At 42.3% G+C, this 17,924-nt stretch overlaps 1 non-coding gene and 1 pseudogene across 1 annotated transcript; both read left to right on the top strand.

The window, feature by feature from the left end:
- The first annotated feature begins 6,761 nt into the window (after window positions 1-6,761).
- On the top strand, window positions 6,762-6,880 carry LOC126028879 (5S ribosomal RNA). Its single transcript, XR_007502573.1, has one exon. It is a non-coding gene; the product is annotated as a 5S ribosomal RNA (ribosomal RNA).
- A 3,854-nt stretch (window positions 6,881-10,734) lies between these two features.
- On the top strand, window positions 10,735-15,577 carry LOC126028331 (zinc finger protein 512-like; annotated as a pseudogene).
- Window positions 15,578-17,924: the final 2,347 nt, after the last annotated feature.

Consider the following 17,924-nt stretch of genomic DNA (forward strand, 5'->3'; position numbering starts at 1 on the left):
TAATCCCATCAAAAATGGGGAGAAGAAATGAACAGTCACTTTGTCAAAGAAGAAATACAAATGACCAAATACACTTGAACAAAATGCTCCACATCACTAATCATCAGGGAGATGAAAATCAAAACTACAAGGTACCATAGCATGTCACAGAGATTGGCACACATCACAAAGAACGAGAACACAGCACAAAGAAAGAGAACAAGCAGTGCTGGAGAAGATGTGGAGAGAAAGGAACTCTTATTCACTGCTAGTGGGAATGCCATCTACTCCAGCCTTTATGGAAAACAGTATGGAGATTCCTCAAAAAACTGGAAATTGATTTCCCATATGATCCACTCCTAGGGATATACACTAGGAACACAAAAAGACAATTCAAAAATCCCTTCCTTATGCCTATATTCATTGCAGTGATTTTTACAATAGCCAGAATCTGAAAGCAACCAAGATACCCTTCAACAGATGAATGGCTAAAGAAACTGTGGTACATATACACAATGGAATATTATGCAGTCGTCTATGCTGAGTGAAATAAGTCAGAGAGAGACACAGAATAATCTCTCTCATCTATGGGTCTTTTGTTTTGATTTGTTTTAGGGAGGGGTTTTGATTGTTTGTTTGTTTGTGTTTTGGTTCAAACCCGGCATCACTCAGGGGTTACTCCTGGCTCTATGCTCAGAAATCAGAAAGCCTTACCTCCATGCTATCATCTATGATTTTTTTGTTTTTTGTTTTGTTTTGGGGCCACACATGGCGGTGCTCAGGGGTTACTCCTGGCTGTCTACTCAGAAATAGCTCCTGGCAGGCATGGGGGACCATATGGGACACCGGGATTCGAACCAACCACCTTAGGTCCTGTGCTATCTCTCTGGGCCCTCATCTATGATTTTTTATAAACATTAAAGACAATATTGTAATAATCCTAGAGACAAAGGAGTTATGGGCCAGAAAGACCAACTCACAATATGAAGTCACCACAAAGAGTGATGAATGCTGTTAGGGAAATAACTACAATAACAACTAGCATGAAAATATTAATGAATGAGAGAAGTAGAATGCCTTCTTGAATACAGGCAGGGGTGGGGAGGAGGGAAGTGGTGGGAATGTTGCAATGGTGAAGTGGGTGTTATGTGTATGACTGAAACCCAACTACAATTATGCTTGTAATTATGGTGCTTAAAGATTTTATTTAAAAAAATAGACCTGGTGGGTCCACTGGTGATGATGGAGCTTTTCCCCATTGTATTTTTTCTGAAAGGATACACACAATGTTTCAAAGACTTACCAGAGACTCTTTGACCATTCCTTTGGTGCTGCTTATTTTGGGGGAGTGCTTCCCAGCAGTGTTCAAGGGGTCCAGTGGCCTCTGCCAGTGATTCTTGGAAAAATAAAGAAATGTGGGAATATGTTTGGATATCATGTATTAATTTAATATATATTATATGGATGTATTTCATTATGTATTCTCTAAAAGGAATGTATTCTATTATTATGTATTTTCTATTATAATACTAGAGAATAGGGACCGAAATGGTAGCACAATGGTAGGGCATTTGTCTTGTACACGGCTGACCCAGGAGGGATGAGGATTTGATCCCCAGCATCTCAGATGGTCCCACATTCTGAGCACAGATCCAGGAGCAACCTCTGAGCCCTGCTGGGTGTGGCCCAAATTAAAAAGAATATAAGAGAATACATACTGTAGTGAGGACCTAAACCTATTTTATATATTTAGGAGGTTTCTCATAAGTATAATTCTTCGGGGCCGGGCGGTGGTGCTAAAGGTAAGGTGCCTGCCTTGCCTGCGCTAGCCTTGGATGGACCGCGGTTCGATCCCCCAGTGTCCCATATGGTCCCCCAAGCCAGGAGCAACTTCTGAGCACATAGCCAGGAGTAACCCCTGAGCATTACCGGGTATGGCCCAATAAATTTTAAAAAAAGAAAAAAAAAAGTATAATTCTTCAATGCTGAAAAGCCTGTCTACACACCATGGAAAACAGGAATATATCCACACATTACTGTATATGATAAATTTATCACAGTATGAATTCTCAGATTTCAAGAAAACACAATTTTTCTAAGGTACTTTCTACATTCTTTAAATTAATAGGATTTCTCACCAGTATGAGTTCTCTTGTATTTTTTAAATTAAAAGCAACATTTTCATATTCTTTTTTTTTTTTTTTTGGTTTTTGTTTTTTTTGTTTTTGGGCCACACCCGGTAACGCTCAGGGGTTACTCCTGGCTATGCGCTCAGAAGTCGCTCCTGGCTTGGGGGACCATATGGGGCACCGGGGGATCGAACCGCGGTCCGTCCAAGGCTAGCGCAGGCAAGGCAGGCACCTTACCTTTAGCGCCACCGCCCGGCCCCACATTTTCATATTCTTAAGAATTTTTTTTTTTTGGTTTTTGGGTCACACCCGGCGGTGTTCAGGTGTTACTCCTGGCTGTCTGCTCAGAAATAGCTTCTGGCAGGCACGAGAGACCATATGGGACACCGGGATTCGAACCAACCACCTTAGGTCCTGGATCGCTGCTTGCAAGGCAAACGCCGCTGTGCTATCTCTCCGGGCCCATATTCTTAAATTTTTTAAAATCATCACTAGTATGAATTCTCTATGCCAATGTAATCTCTTGACATAAGTAGAGTTAATAATTAACTAGTTAATAATTAATAAATGGAATTAAATTTAAACATCTTTTCACACTTTTAACATTCAAAATATTTTCCATTAGAAATTCTGTGTTCTCTAAGGTTAAATAATAACTTTATCAATATTTATTCATATTTCTTATGATTATACAATTTCAAATTAATGCATATTTTCTCTTGATTAGAAAAATTATTACATTGATCACCGTATTTATTCGAGTATAACTCGTAAAATGTTTTACCAAAAAAAGAAATCAAAGTTTGGGTGCGCATTATAAACGAGGGTTGGGGAGGAGTGGCAGTGGCAGCCGGTCTAATGAGGGCGCAGGTGAATTGTGAGTTTGCACTGCACCTTTTCTGGGCTGCAGCCGCACACTGTAGGTGAGGAGGAAGAAAAAAAAACTCAAGAAACCTGGCCTATCTCTCATGACATCCTGGTTAAAACATCATGGGAAGACATACCAAAAGATATGATCATCAAAATTTTTTTGAAGACAGGCAACAACAATAAAATGGACAGCACAGAAGATGACCTGGTGTGGAATTCAGACTCAGAAGAAAGCGAAGAAACTGGAGAAACAGATGTTCCTGCCAACTGGGACACTGATGAAAAATTAACTCGAGAAGAATGGGAACAACTCTTTGGTGTATCTTATGATGAATCTGACTTTGGAGCATTTTAAATAAATACTGTTAATGGTAATTTTATTTTGGTGTTGTGTTTATACCAGTTTACGTTGTCAATAATGATTATTATCATGGCTGCACATGTTCAACAACTTTTTTTAATAAATTTTTATTGTGACTGAAGTGTATTACAAGTCTTTCACAGAATTATTTACGGTACATAGTGACAATGAATGAAGGGCATTCCCACCACCAGTATTGTCCTCCCTCCACCCCTGTTCCCAGCATGTATCCCATATCTCCCTCCTTTACCCCCCATAATACTAGTGTAACTGATCTCCACTTTATAGCTTGTTGTCATTGACTTTGGGTTTGGTGTTTAAATCTAATAATTTTTTATTTTCACTACATGTTCATATGACTGGTCCTGGTATCATCATTTCCCCCCCTCAATTTATGAGGCTGAATGATTCAAGTTATGTGATTCTGTTGGAGATAAAAAAGGATAAGGAAAAGAGAAAAAAAATTTTGGTAGCAACTACCAAAAAAAAAGAAAAAAAAAGACAGAAAAGAAAAGAAAAATGCACCCAGCAAAAAAAATCACTAAATAATATTCACACAAGTGAAAAAGAAAGAAAAGGGGCCGGGCGGTGGCGCTAAAGGTAAGGTGCCTGCCTTGCCTGCGCTAGCCTCGGACGGACCGCGGTTCGATCCCCCGGCGTCCCATATGGTCCCCCAAGCCAGGAGCGACTTCTGAGCGCATAGCCAGGAGTAACCCCTGAGCGTCACAGGGGTGTGGCCCAAAAACCAAAAAAAAAAAAAAAAAAAAAAAAAAAAAGAAAAAGAAAGAAAAAAGTGGAATAAAAAAGAGAAGAAAAATAAGTGCTGGAGTATCAGGGTTTGGTGTTAACCCCACTTTTTTTTTTTTTTTTGCATAGGCACAGTAAGTATTGGGGAATAAAGGGAATTCCCGTGGCCTGAGAGATTCAGGGTTTCTCCCCTCTTGAAGCATACTTTCATGGGAACAACCACTGGCTTCATATATACTCATTACCATATCCCAAGGGCTTTTTTTGTGGTGCCAGGAAACTTTCCTCTCAGTTGTGGATGAGAAAATCAGGTCACTGTAGCTAGCAATCTTGGTCTTAGGGCAAGGTCTAGGATAGAGTCTTTACAGTTCTAGAGGTTGTGTTTAGTCTTCTGTATCTTGTGCTCCCTATTTTTGCTCAGTCCCTAGGATATTATGTCAACAACGTTTTTTTGTCAATTACAATACTTGGTGTGAAACAAAATTTTATACCGATTTTAATCGAAAATTAGGGTGCACATTATACTCGAATAAATATGGTAAATAATTTTCTACTGTGAATTATTGAGATATTTTGCTTTGTTCCATCTGAAAATCACACCCAGTGATCTAAGTTTCACTCTTCATGCAGTACCAAAGAACTGCTATAAAAGGTATCTAACTGATTCACAAAATGCCAAAATAGAGTCAGGTGTCTAATATGTAAAGTCCAACTACCCATTGACAAATCTGGCCCAATATGGTTCACTTATATTTATAATAAGTCAGATAAAATATCACCTTGAGTATGTGTAATCTCTCAAATATTGTACCATGCTTTCTGTCCTTTCAAAACTAGACTCCTTATGGCCAAGTTATTACTTCTTAATCTCATTCTGTATTTCCTGGATTATGTAATTTAGTACTCTAAACATTTAAGTCCAAATATTGTACTGATTAAGAATTTGCAGGATTAGGCCAATATACTATTAGTGGTATTTTCAGAAGATACAATTTTAGTAATTACATAGCTTTTTTACATACTACCATTTCAACTCTTACTCTATTATCACTACATAATTACCAATATAAATATCATCTCAGTTAAAATAATTTTATTTGTAATTTCTTTTTTGTTTGTTTGTTTTTGCTTTTGTTTTTGGGTCACACCTGGCATCGCTCAGGGGTTACTCCTGGCTCTATGCTCAGAAATCTCTCCTGGCAGGATCAGGAGAGGGGTCTCAAACTTGCGGCACGCGGGCTGCAAACGGCCCTCCGTACATTTTGTGGCCCTGCCCTAGAGGAATCTTTTTTTTTGTTTTGTTTTGTTTTAGTTGTTTGGGTCAGCCCCCCAATGTTCAAGGCTTACTACTGACTTTGCACTCAAGGATCACCCCGATTTTGCCTCCTGCAGCCCGCAGGTAAATTGAGTTTGAGACCCCTGCATGCCGGGATTCGAACCACCGTCCTTCTGTATCTAAGGCAAACACCTTACTGCTGTGCTATCGCTCCGGCCCCATCATTTGTAATTTCTATTTTTGGTTTTGGGCTACATCCGATGTTCAAGGGTTACTACTGGTTTTGCACTCAAAAAATTACTAATGCTGGTATTTGGGGGACCATATGTGATGCTGAGGATGAAACCCGGGTCTGGTGCATACATGGCAAGGGTCATGCATATTGTAATTTCACTTGAACCCAAATTTTTTTTGTTTTTGAGCCACAATTGGTGATGCTCAGGGGTTAGTTACTCCAGGCTCTAAAATCAGGAATCCCTGCTAGTGAGGCTTGAGAGAAAATATGGAATTCCAGGGATTGAAACTATGTTGGTTGCAGACAGGCAAACTCTCTATTTGCTTTCTTTTTTTTTTTTTTTTTTTTTGGTTTTTGGTTTTTGGGTCACACCCGGCGGTGCTCAGGGGTTACTCCTGTCTGTCTGCTCAGAAATAGCTCCTGGCAGGCACGGGGGACCATATGGGACACCGGGATTCAAACCAACCACCTTTGGTCCTGGATCGGCTGCTTGCAAGGCAAATGCCACTGTGCTATCTCTCTGGGCCCTCTATTTGCTTTCTTAACCTTAAAACTTACAACATCTGGGCCCGGAGAGATAGCACAGTGGTGTTTGCCTTGCAAGCAGCCAATCCAGGACCAAAGGTGGTTGGTTCGAATCCCGGTGTCCCATATGGTCCCCCGTGCCTGCCAGGAGCTATTTCTGAGCAGACAGCCAGGAGTAACCCCTGAGCACCGCCAGGTGTGGCCCAAAAACCAAAAAAAAAAAAAAAAAAAAAAAAAACTTACAACATCTAATGGAGTTTTATCTAAATGATAAAAGTCAAATAATGTGGGGATACATTGGTCAGTGTGTATAGTGCTTGATGTAACACGAAACCAAAGTTTAAAAAAGCAAATAGCTGTCTATTTGCCCAGAGATAATAGAGATGAGGGCCGAAAGGACAGGCTCACAATAGGATGCTCACCACAAAGAGTGGTCAGTGCATTTAGAGAAATAACTACACTAACAACTATTATGACAATGTTAATGCATAAGAGAAGTAGAATGCTGTCTCATATACAGAAGGGGGGGGATTGGTGGTAGGAATGTTGCACTGGTGAAGGGGGTGTGTTCTGTTTATGACTGAAACTAAACTACAATCATGATTGTAATCATGGTACTTAAATAAAAATTTTATATTAGACTATGGCCATACCACCCTGAATGTGCCCGATCTCCTCTGATCTCGGAAGCTAAGCAGGGTCAGGCCTGGTTAGTACTTGGATGGGAGACCGCCTGGGAATACCGTGTGCTGTAGGCTTAAAAAAATTATATTAAAAATATACAAAATAAAATATATTAGCATAAAAAGTTTACTCAGGGGCCAGAGTGGTGGCGCAAGTGGTAAGGCTTCTCTGCCTTCCTCACACTAACCTAGGACGAACTGTGGTTTGATAACCTGGCTTCCCATATGGTCCCCCAAGCCAGAAGCAATTTCTGAGTTCATAGCCAGAAGTAATCCAAAAAACAAAAAAAAAGTTTACTCAGAAAAAAATAATTACAAAAAAGAAAAGAATAATTACAGTAGCAAAGACACTTCTACTTTTTGAAGTAGACTTTCAAAAACTGCAGTTCTTGGGGCTGGAGCAATTGCCTTGCATGTGGCCAACCCAGATTCAATCCCTGAAATCTCATATGGTCCCCCAAGCCTGCCTGAAATAATTCCTGAACTAGGGGGTAGGCCCACCCAAAAAATAAAACAAATAAAACTGCAAATCAACAGCAGCCCAGCACCAAACCTTACAGTCTTTCCAACAGAAAGAGCCCAGATCCACAACTGAAATAAAATAATATGAGAAGCTAACTCCTCTCATGTGAGATTGAACTACAGGGCAGAATGAGATCTGGTGCTTGAGTTAAGTCTGATGAGGGGCAGATTATTGTAAGTCTTGTTTTGTTTTGTTTTTTGGTTTTTGGGCCACACCCGGTGACGCTCAGGGGTTACTCCTGGCTATGCGCTCAGAAGTCGCTCCTGGCTTGGGGGACCATATGGGACGCCGGGGGATCGAACCGTGGTCCGTCCTAGGGTAGGGCAGGTAAGGCAGGCACCTTACCTTTAGCGCCACCGCCCGGCCCCTATTGTAAGTCTTAAGCATCATAAAATTTGAAGATTCTATAACAGATCACAGCAAAATTTGTTATAAAGCTGTTATGGTGTCTTCAAAAACATACTGAGAGAGAATCAATTTATTTGTATTCTGTATTCCATTAGTTGCCAAAGGGTATGGGGTTAACTAAGCTTGTTTCCATTCTCCTTATGGATCTACATCCCCATGTTTAACTGACATGCTGGGGGTTTGGCTGTGTGCTGTAATGTGTTATTAAAGAAGATATTGAAAAGAAAAAAAAAAGAATGAGATCTGGCCTAGTTCCCTCACACAGACCCCACCACCAGAAAACCCAGCAGCCCTAAAAAAATGTTTTCCAAAACTTCCCAGGTAGACTGGTATGGCTTGATATCTCTGTGGCATTCTCAGGGAGGGGGTTAATGCCCCTTTCTGCATGAACTCTAGCAAACCAATATCACACTCTCAATCCTCTGACATAAATGGCTCAGCTCCTTGACTAAATCTGATCAAACTTCCAAGCCACCAATTTTGTTTTAGATCTATAACTCCTAGACTGATGCCTCAATATTTTACAGTAGTATTGGCCCAGTAATAACAAAGGAAATCTTATGGGATATAATTACATAGTGACTACCAAACTCAGTAAGCCTAAACAGTAATACAGAAAGCTCAACCAGCAGCAACCACAGCCCAGTAAATCCTTAGAACCTGACTTTAGTAACACCATAGAAAAATATAACAATTATTACAAATTGAGTCTTGTTGATCTCAATTTTGATAATTTAATTTTCCTTTTTGTTGTAAAAACAATATAATTAGTCTTCCAAAGAAGGAATTTGGAGAATATGGAGAATCCTCATAGAAATCAAAGAAAGCATAGATCGAGCTGAACAGAACACAAATAAGAGGATATAAATATAGAAATCAAAAAACTTCAAACTGAAATAACAGATCTGAAAAACTCAGTAGGCAAAATGAAAACCGCACTGGAAAGCCTCTCCAACAGAGTAACAGCAGCTGAGGATATAATTACTGAGCTGGAAGATGAGATGCATAACTCCATCAACAGAAGAGATTGGAAAAAAGCCTTAAAGCAAAGGATCAGACCATGGAAAAAGTACTTAAAGAAGGTGAATAGATGAAAATAGAAGGTAGGGCCCGGAGAGATAGCACAGTGGCGTTTGCCTTGCAAGCAGCCGATCCAGGACCAAAGGTGGTTGGTTCGAATCCCGGTGTCCCATATGGTCCCCCGTGCCTGCCTGCCTGCCAGGAGCTATTTCTGAGCAGACAGCCAGGAGTAACCCCTGAGCATCGCTGGGTATGGCCCAAAAACAAACAAACAAAAAAAACAGAAAATAGAAGGTAAAGTCCAAATAGATTAAAGATATTGATATCAGACCTGAAACCATAAGGTATATAGAACAACACATAGGTAAAACCCTTCATGACATTGGAGACTAAAGGCATCAAGGTGGAAACATCACTCTCCAAAAAAGTGAAAACAGAGATTAACAAATGGGAATATATTAAGCTGAGAAGCTTCTGCACCTCAAAGAAAATAGTGATGAGGGGGCCAGAGAGATAGCTTGGAGGTAAGGCGTTTGTCTTTCATGCAGAAGGCCATTGGTTCAAATCCTGGCATCCCATATGGTCCCCCAAGCCTGCCAGAAGTGATTTCTGAGCATGGAGCCAGGAGTAAACCCTGAGCGCTGCCGGTGTGACCAAAAAAAAAAAAGAAAAAAAAAGAAAATAGTGATGAGGATACAAAAGCCACCACAGAATGGGAGAAACTATTCACCAAATATCCATCAGATAATATATTGAATATTGAATATTTAAAATATACAAGGTATGGGGCCGGGCAGTGGCACTGAAGGTAAGGTGCCTGCCTTGCCTGCGCTAGCCTTGGACGGACCACGGTTCGATCCCCCGGTGTCCCATATGGTCCCCCAAGCCAGGAGCAACTTCTGAGCACATAGCCAGGAGTAACCCCTGAGCATTACCGGGTGTGGCCCAAAACCCAAAGATATATATATATATATATATATATATATATATATATACACACACACAAGGTATGACAAAACTTAATAAGAAAAATCTAATATTTAAAATATACAAGGTATAACAGAACTTAATAAGAAAAAATCTAACCCCATCAGAAAATAGGAAGAAGAAATGAAAGACACATTCTCAAAAAAGAAATACAAATGGCCAAAAGGCATTTGTATAAAAGGCATTTGTACATGAAAAAAAAAAGCTCCACATCACTAATCATCAGGGAGATGCAAATCAAAACAATGAGGTATCATCTCACACAACAGAGAGTGGCACACATCACAAAGAACAAGAATAATATGTGCTGGTGGGGATGTGGGGAGAAAGGAACTCTCATTCACTGCTGCTGGGAATGCCATCTAGTCCAGCCTTTTTTGTTGTTGTTTTTGTTTTTGGGCCACACCCAGTGACACTCAGGGGTTACTCCTGGCTATGCGCTCAGAGATTGCTTCTGGCTTGGGGGACCATATGTGATGCCAGGGATCGAACCCAGGTCTGTTTTGGGTCAGCCATATGCAAGGCAAAAGCCCTACTGTTGTGCTATCGCTCCGGCTCCTAGTCCTGCCTTTATGGAAAATATGGAGATTCCTCAAAAAAACTGGAAATTGAGCTCTCATATGATCCAACCCTAGGAACACAAAAACACAATACAAAAAAAAAAGCCTTTTGCACACCTATATTCATTGCAGTGCTATTTACAATAGCCAGAATCTGGAAACAACCAAGATGCCCTTTAACAGATGAATGGCTAAAGAAACTGTGGTACATATACATAATGGAATACTATGCATCCATCAGGAGAGATGAAGTCATGAAATTTTCCTATACATGGATGACATGAAAGCTATTATGCTGAGTGAAATAAGTCAGAGGGAGAGAAATGAATACAGAATAGTCTCACTCTATGGGTTTTAAGAAAAATAAATGATATTATTATAATAATGCCCAGAGAAAATAGAGTTGAGGGCGAGAAGGACTAGCTCACAATATGAAGCTCACCACTAAGAGAGGTGAGTGCCGTTAGAGAAATAATTACACTAACAACTATCATGACAATGTTAATGAGTGAGAGAAGTAGGGGCCGAAGCGATAGCACAGTGGTAGAGAGTTTGCCTTGCATGCGACTGACCCAGGACAGACCTCTCAGTTCGATCCAGGGTCCCATATGGTCCCCCAAGCCAGGAGTAATTTCTGAGCGCATAGCCAGGAGTAACCCCTGAGCATCACCAGGTGTAGGCCAAAATCCAAAAAAAAAAAAAAAAAATGAAAGAAGTAGAATACCTGTCTCTAAAACAGGCAGGAGGTGGGGAAGAAGGGAGGTGAGAGGCATTAGTGGTGGGAATGTTGCATTGGTGAAGGAGGGTGTTCTTCTTATGACTGAAACCAAATTATAAACACGTTTTAATCATGGTACTTAAGTAAAGATATTAAAAATAGGGCCCGGATAGCACAGCTGTGTTTGCCTTGCAAGCAGCCGATCCAGGACCAAAGGTGGTTGGTTCGAATCCCGGCGTCCCATATGGTCCCCCGTGCCTGCCAGGAACTATTTCTGAGCAGACAGCCAGGAGTAACCCCTGACACACACCGCCTGGTGTGGCCCAAAAACCAGATAGATAGATAGATAGATAGATAGATAGATAGATAGATAGATAGATAGATAGATAGATAGATAGATAGATAGATATAGATATAGATATAGATATATAGATATAGATATAGATTAGATATAGATATAGATATAGATATAAAATAACCATCTTGGGGCCGGAGAGATAGCATGGAGGTAAGGTGTTTGCCTTTCATGCAGGAGGTCATCGGTTCGAATCCCGGCGTCCCATATGGTCCCCCGTGCCTGCCAGGAGCAATTTCTGAGCATGGAGCCAGGAGTAATCCCTGAGCACTGCCGGGTGTGACCCAAAAACCACAAAAAAAAAAATCTCTAGGGGCCAGAGCTGTGGCGCAGCATGTGTCTGACCTAGGACAGACTGCAGTTCGAACCCATCATCCCATATAGTCCCCCGAGCCAGGAGTGATTTCTGAGTGCATAACCAAGAGAAACCCCTGAGTGTCACGAGTATGACCCATAAAACAAAAAACAAACCAAAAAAACATCTCTATTAATAAATCATCTACATTAGTACTTAAATTTCTTTTGTTTGCTTAAGTTTTTAAACTACAATTTTATATAAAATCAGTTACATTTTTAAAACTGTCAAAAATTAAAAGTTAAAGGTATGTATAATATCAAATGTAAGTATAGAGTGTCAATTTTTAGGAACTTTATTTGAATCATAAGTTATTTATCATTATGAATAAAACTATTTGGAAAAATAAATTGGAATGATAGATATGTGTTCACTTGATAAAAATTAACATTGTCTTTTCACAAAACATTTTATTATTTTCTGGGCCGGAGAGATAGCATGAAGGAAAGGCGTTTGCCTTTCATGCAGAAGGTCATTGGTTTGAATCCTGGCATCCCATATGGTCCCCCGAGCTTGCCAGGAGCAATTTCTGAGCATGGAACCAGGAGGAATTCCTGAGCACTGCCAGGTATGACCCAAAACCAAAAAAAAAAAAAAATTTTATTATGTTCTTTTTATTTGTTTTGTTTGGGGGCCATACCTTGTGCTCATGGCTTATTCCTGGATCTGCAATAAGTGATCAATATAGAAGTGCTCAGAGAGAGAAGGGCCAAATGGGGTGCATGGTATCAAATCTTATTTGGGCATATGCAAAGTAAACACCTTAATCATTGTATTATCTCCAAACCTAAATGTTTATTATAATTTACTATTAAAAATGATTTTCAGGGGGCCGGGCGGTGGCGCTGGAGGTAAGGTGCCTGCCTTACCTGCGCTAGCCTAGGAGACGGACCGCGGTTCGATCCCCCGGCGTCCCATATGGTCCCCCAAGCCAGGAGCGACTTCTGAGCGCATAGCCAGGAGTAACCCCTGAGCGTTACCGGGTGTGGCCCAAAAACCAAAAAAAAAAAAAAATGGTTTTCAGGCCCGGAGAGATAGCACAGTGGCGTTTGCCTTGCAAGCAGCCGATCCAGGACCAAAGGTGGTTGGTTTGAATCCCGGTGTCCCATATGGTCCCCCGTGCCTGCCAGGAGCTATTTCTGAGCAGACAGCCAGGAGTAACCCCTGACACACACCGCTGGGTGTGACCCAAAAACCAAAAAAAAGATTTTCAAAAACATCTAATAAAATTTCAATAATTTCCTTTAGCAAAAATAGTTCACATTTCAAGTATACCATTGACTCTACTTTAGAAATGTTATTAAAATGCTATTATAAATATATTGTTTAATGTTAAATATTAAAAAATAAGTATTGCCCAAAGGAAAACGAAAAGCTCAACAGGAGGAGGATGAAAACAATGGAGTTTTTCCTCAGAAGCATAAGGTCTATTGGAGGAAGCAAAGGCTGAGTTTTAACTCAGCCTAATCCCAAATCTCAGACTAGAAGTACACTGAAGGAACCTCCAGTTTATGCTGCAAGCAGTTTGGAGGAGCAATGGTACTTAGAAATCATGGGTAAAAGCAATGTCTCCTGTCCTACCAGCCAAACAGTAGAGTGGAAGACCATAGAGGGCTTAAAGAAACATGGGGGCCAGAGCAGTGGTGTAAGCAGTAAGGCATCTGCCTTGCATGTGCTAGCCTAGGATGGACAGCACGATTGGATCCCCCAGTGTCCCATATAGCCCCCAAAGCCAGGAGAGATTTTTGAGTGCATAGCCAGGAGTAACCCCTGAGCGTCACCGGGTGTGGATCAAAACCAAAAAAAAAGAAAAGAAAAAAAAGAATAGAAAAGAAACATGGATGGGGCAGGCAAGGTGGCACTAGAGGTAAGGTGTCTGCCTTGCAAGTGCTAGCCAAGGAAGGATGGCGGTTTGATCCCCCGGCATCCCATATGGTCCCCACAAGCCAGGGGCAATTTCTGAGCACTTTGCCAGGAGTAACCCCTGAGCATCAAATGGGTGTGGCCTGAAAAAAAAAAAAAAGAAAAGAAAAGAAATATGAAAAACACGGCCCGGAGAGATAGCACAGCGGCGTTTGCCTTGCAAGCAGCCGATCCAGGACCAAAGGTGGTTGGTTTGAATCCCGGTGTCCCATATGGTCCCCCGTGCCTGCCAGGAGCTATTTCTGAGCAGACAGCCAGGAGTCACCCCTGAGCAACGCTGGGTGTGGCCCAAAAACCAAAAAAAAAAAAAAGAAATATGGAAAACTGCAAACAGGAAATGCTTACTTGTCATCACTGTGGAAAGCAGCTTCGGTCCCTGGCAGGGATGACATATCACATCATGGCAAATCATAACAGTTTGCCCACTTTGAAGGCTGGAGACGAAGTAGTAGATGAAATCATGAGCCAGAGAGGCTCCAAACCATTCTCAAGAGACTGGGCAAGTTCAGATGTACACGGGAGAGTTGCCTAGTAGCTTTACCAGCATCGTAGGCTATCTGTACCATGTCAGGAAATGTGGCAGAGGCTGCTGAGCTAGAGAAGCTGACCTGACCTGTCATCATTGAGGGAAGCCTTATCGACGATCCAAGGCCGGACTTACATATTACCTGAGTTGAGAGCATGGGCCTATCTACTGTCGAAATTCAGAACAGCCAGTTTGCTTACAGGAGATGAGCCTGGAGCACAAGAGTTCAGAGGCGTTCAGCCAAGATGGAGGAGTTTCACCCTCAAAAATTGGTCTCTGGGCCGGAGAGATAGCATGGAGCTAGGGCATTTGCCTTGCATGCAGAAGGACGGTGGATCGAATCCTGGCATCCCATATGGCTCCCCAAGCCTGCCAGGAGCGATTTCCGAGTGTAGAGCCAGGAGTAATCCCTGAGCGCTGCTGGGTGTGACCCAAAAAAAAAAAAAAAAAAAAAAAAGAATGGGCCTCTGCTGAACTGGCCTAGGAATGGCCAAAAAGGAAGGTGAAAGGATCTCATGCCTGGTGATCAGAAGTTAAAATATACACACACTGGGCTACCTACCTTCAGTCAGGAAGTCCTTCTCCAATGGAAGTCAGAGATCAAGAAGTACCGTCATGGGGCCGGGCGGTGGCGCTAGAGGTAAGGTGCCTGCCTTGCCTGCGCTAGCCTTGGACGGACCGCGGTTCGATCCCCCGGTGTCCCATATGGTCCCCCAAGCCAGGAGCAACTTCTGAGCACATAGCCAGGAGTAACCCCTGAGCGTTACCGGGTGTGGCCCAAAAACCAAAAAAAAAAAAAAAAAGAAGTACCGTCATGGGCTGAAGAGATAGCATGGAGGTAAGGCGTTTGCCTTACATGCAGAAGGATGGTGGTTCGAATCCTGGCATCCCATATGGTCCCCTGTGCCTGCCAGGAGCGATTTCTGAGCATAGAGCCAGGAGTAACCCCTGAGCGCTGCCGGGTGTGACCCAAAAACCAAAACCAAAAAAATAGAAGTACCATCGCATTCAATGTCCCCACCAGGGTTGTGAGACGGTCTGTCTACAGCAGCGTGTCTAGCCTTAAAGCGCATCTGGGCGCTTGTACACTAGGAAACTTTGTGGCTGGGAAACACCGGTGTCTTCTGTGTCAGAAAGAGTTCGTGTCAGAGAGCGGAGTCAAGTATCACATCAACTCTGTCCACGCCGTGCACTGGTTTATTGTAAACCCGAAAACCACCAAAAGCTTTGAAAAGCTGAGGAAGATAAAGCAGCGGCAGCAGGAAGATGAGAAGAAGCGGTGGCTGCCTCTGCAGCAGCATCAGCACTGCTGAGGCCTACGGTCTCTGAGGCAGCAGCGGCGTAGCCTGGGGCTTCCCAAGGCTGAGTTGAATCTGCACGTTGAGAAGGAAGAGAAGGAAAAGGAAGTGGAGAAGGAAAGAAAGAAGAAAAGGAAGAGAAGAAAGACAGGAAGAGGATGAAGAGAAGGAAGAGAGCCACCTGTGTCAGACTCCTCCAAAGAGCCTGAGGTGGCGTCAGCCCCCGAGAAGAAAGTGAAGTACCCGGAGACTAATCACAGACCAAGATGGAAGGAGATGGTCAGCGGGGAGCTGCGTCCACAACAGTGTGAGAGAGAGACTGGATAGCATTGGGCCCTGTGCGGACTATGGGCACAGGCTCAATTAAGCGGTGTATTCTGTGGACCCCTTCCTGTGCGCTTCACGCTCGGTTCGATGTAGCTTCCCCTGTTCTTCCTCGATTTCCCTCATGCCCAGAAAACTCCCTCCTAAAGCCCAGCTGTATGCCCTTCCTGTCCTGTGGGGTCGTGTCCTTTCCTCATTTTGCTTGGAAGCTCCGTGGATCTAGATGGCACTCCGGCCTCTAGTGATCAATGAATCCCAAATTATTTTTTACAGAACTTTAAAAAAATAAACAAAAAAAAAACAAAATAAATAAACAAGAGATTCAAATTGAAGTATTCATGCCAGTTGTCCCCCATACTTAATATTTAACCTAACTCCAGTTGCAGTGCCTTCCAAAACTGGAATTCTAGGGGCTGGAGACATAGCACAGCGGTAGGGCGTTTGCCTTGCACATGCCCAACCCAGGACATAAGGTGGTTCGATTCCCGGCATCCCATATGGTCCCCTGAGCCTGCCAGGGGCGATTTCTGAGCACAGAGCCAGAAGTAACCACTGAGCGCCACCGGGTGTGACCCAAAAGCAGAAAGAAAAAAAAATATTCTAAATCTGTATGGAATTACCTGATTAAACTAGGGAAAGTGTTAATATACTCAAACTCTTTTAATCTCATTTCTAGGCTTATTTTGCTGAATCCTCCCCTCCTTCTAACTATAAAGTCCTTCCATGTTGCCCAATCGCTTACAGATCTTTTATGTTTTCTAGATGGCATTCTGCTGTATCACTAATTATTTAATATCCAAATTATATCTCTAAATATTGTAGATAGGGGTTGGAGCAATAATGCAGCAGTCGGGGGTTTGCCTTGAGCGCACACGTTCTGATCCTGGACAGACCTCGGTTCAATCCCTGGCATCCCATATGGTCCCACAAGCCAGGAGCGATTTCTGAGTTCATAGCCAGGAGTAATCCCTGAGTGTCACCGGGTGTGGCCCAAAAAACAAAAACAAATAAATAAATAAATAAATAAATAAATTAAATTAAAATTGTAGACAAATTTTGTCTCTTAAATATGAGAACTGGTATTTGAGGGGCCTTGAGGATAGAGAGAGGCAACATCTATAGCAGAGGAAAGATTCAACTGCGAGAAGGAAGGGATGCTAAAAGGGGATAAAGTGTTATGTATGAAACCCTAACAGCAACAGTACTGTAAACCACAGTGAAAATTTTTATATAAAGGCATTTATGTAAATAAGTAACTTTTGTAGAAGCAGTCTGGTAAGTGGAAGGCAAATAGGTGTAGAAGTTATGATTAGTAGATAGAAGTGGGCACTGGTGAATGGATCTTTATTAAAACTCTATGACTGAAACCCATCAAATTATGAAAAACATTATAATTTCACAGACTAAATTTTTAATTGCCTCCTAATGCTACCCTAGAAAAGGGTTATTTGGGGTAGAGAGTAGACTGAATTATCTGTTTCGTGCCAAAAATTAACCAACTGAAATGAACTGAGAGTATATTGCCTGACTGACTTTTGATACTGTACAAATATCTTCATCTAATTATACATTGTCTCATGTGTTTCTTAGAAGATATAAACCTGCCTATAAATCCCTCACAGTGTAAAAACCAAGGCCTCCTGGGTTCAATCACTTACCCCAATGAAGTAGTTCTTGAGACATTAAAAGTGTAGGTACTTGGGGCCGGGCGGTGGCGCTAAAGGTAAGGTGTCTGCCTTGCCAGCGTTAGCCTAGGACGGACCGCGGTTCGATCCCCCGGTGTCCCATATGGTCCCCCAAGCCAGGAGCGACTTCTGAGCGCATAGCCAGGAGTAACCCCTGAGCGTTACCGGGTGTGGCCCAAAAACCAAAAAAAAAAAAAAAAAAAAAAGTGTAGGTACTTTTCCACTCTGAGCTAAGACAGAGCGAGTTAACTCAGAAATAAAATCAAAGTTGGGGCCGGGTAGGTGGCGCTGGAGGTAAGGTGTCTGCCTTGCAAGCGCTAGCCAAGGAAGGACCGCGGTTCGATCCCCCGGCGTCCCATATGGTCCCCCCAAGCCAGGGGCGATTTCTGAGCACATAGCCAGGAGTAACCCCTGAGCGTCAAACGGGTGTGGCCCAA

Source organism: Suncus etruscus, chromosome 14, assembly GCF_024139225.1.
Source record: "Suncus etruscus isolate mSunEtr1 chromosome 14, mSunEtr1.pri.cur, whole genome shotgun sequence".
In the NCBI taxonomy this organism is placed as follows: Eukaryota; Metazoa; Chordata; class Mammalia; order Eulipotyphla; family Soricidae; genus Suncus; species Suncus etruscus.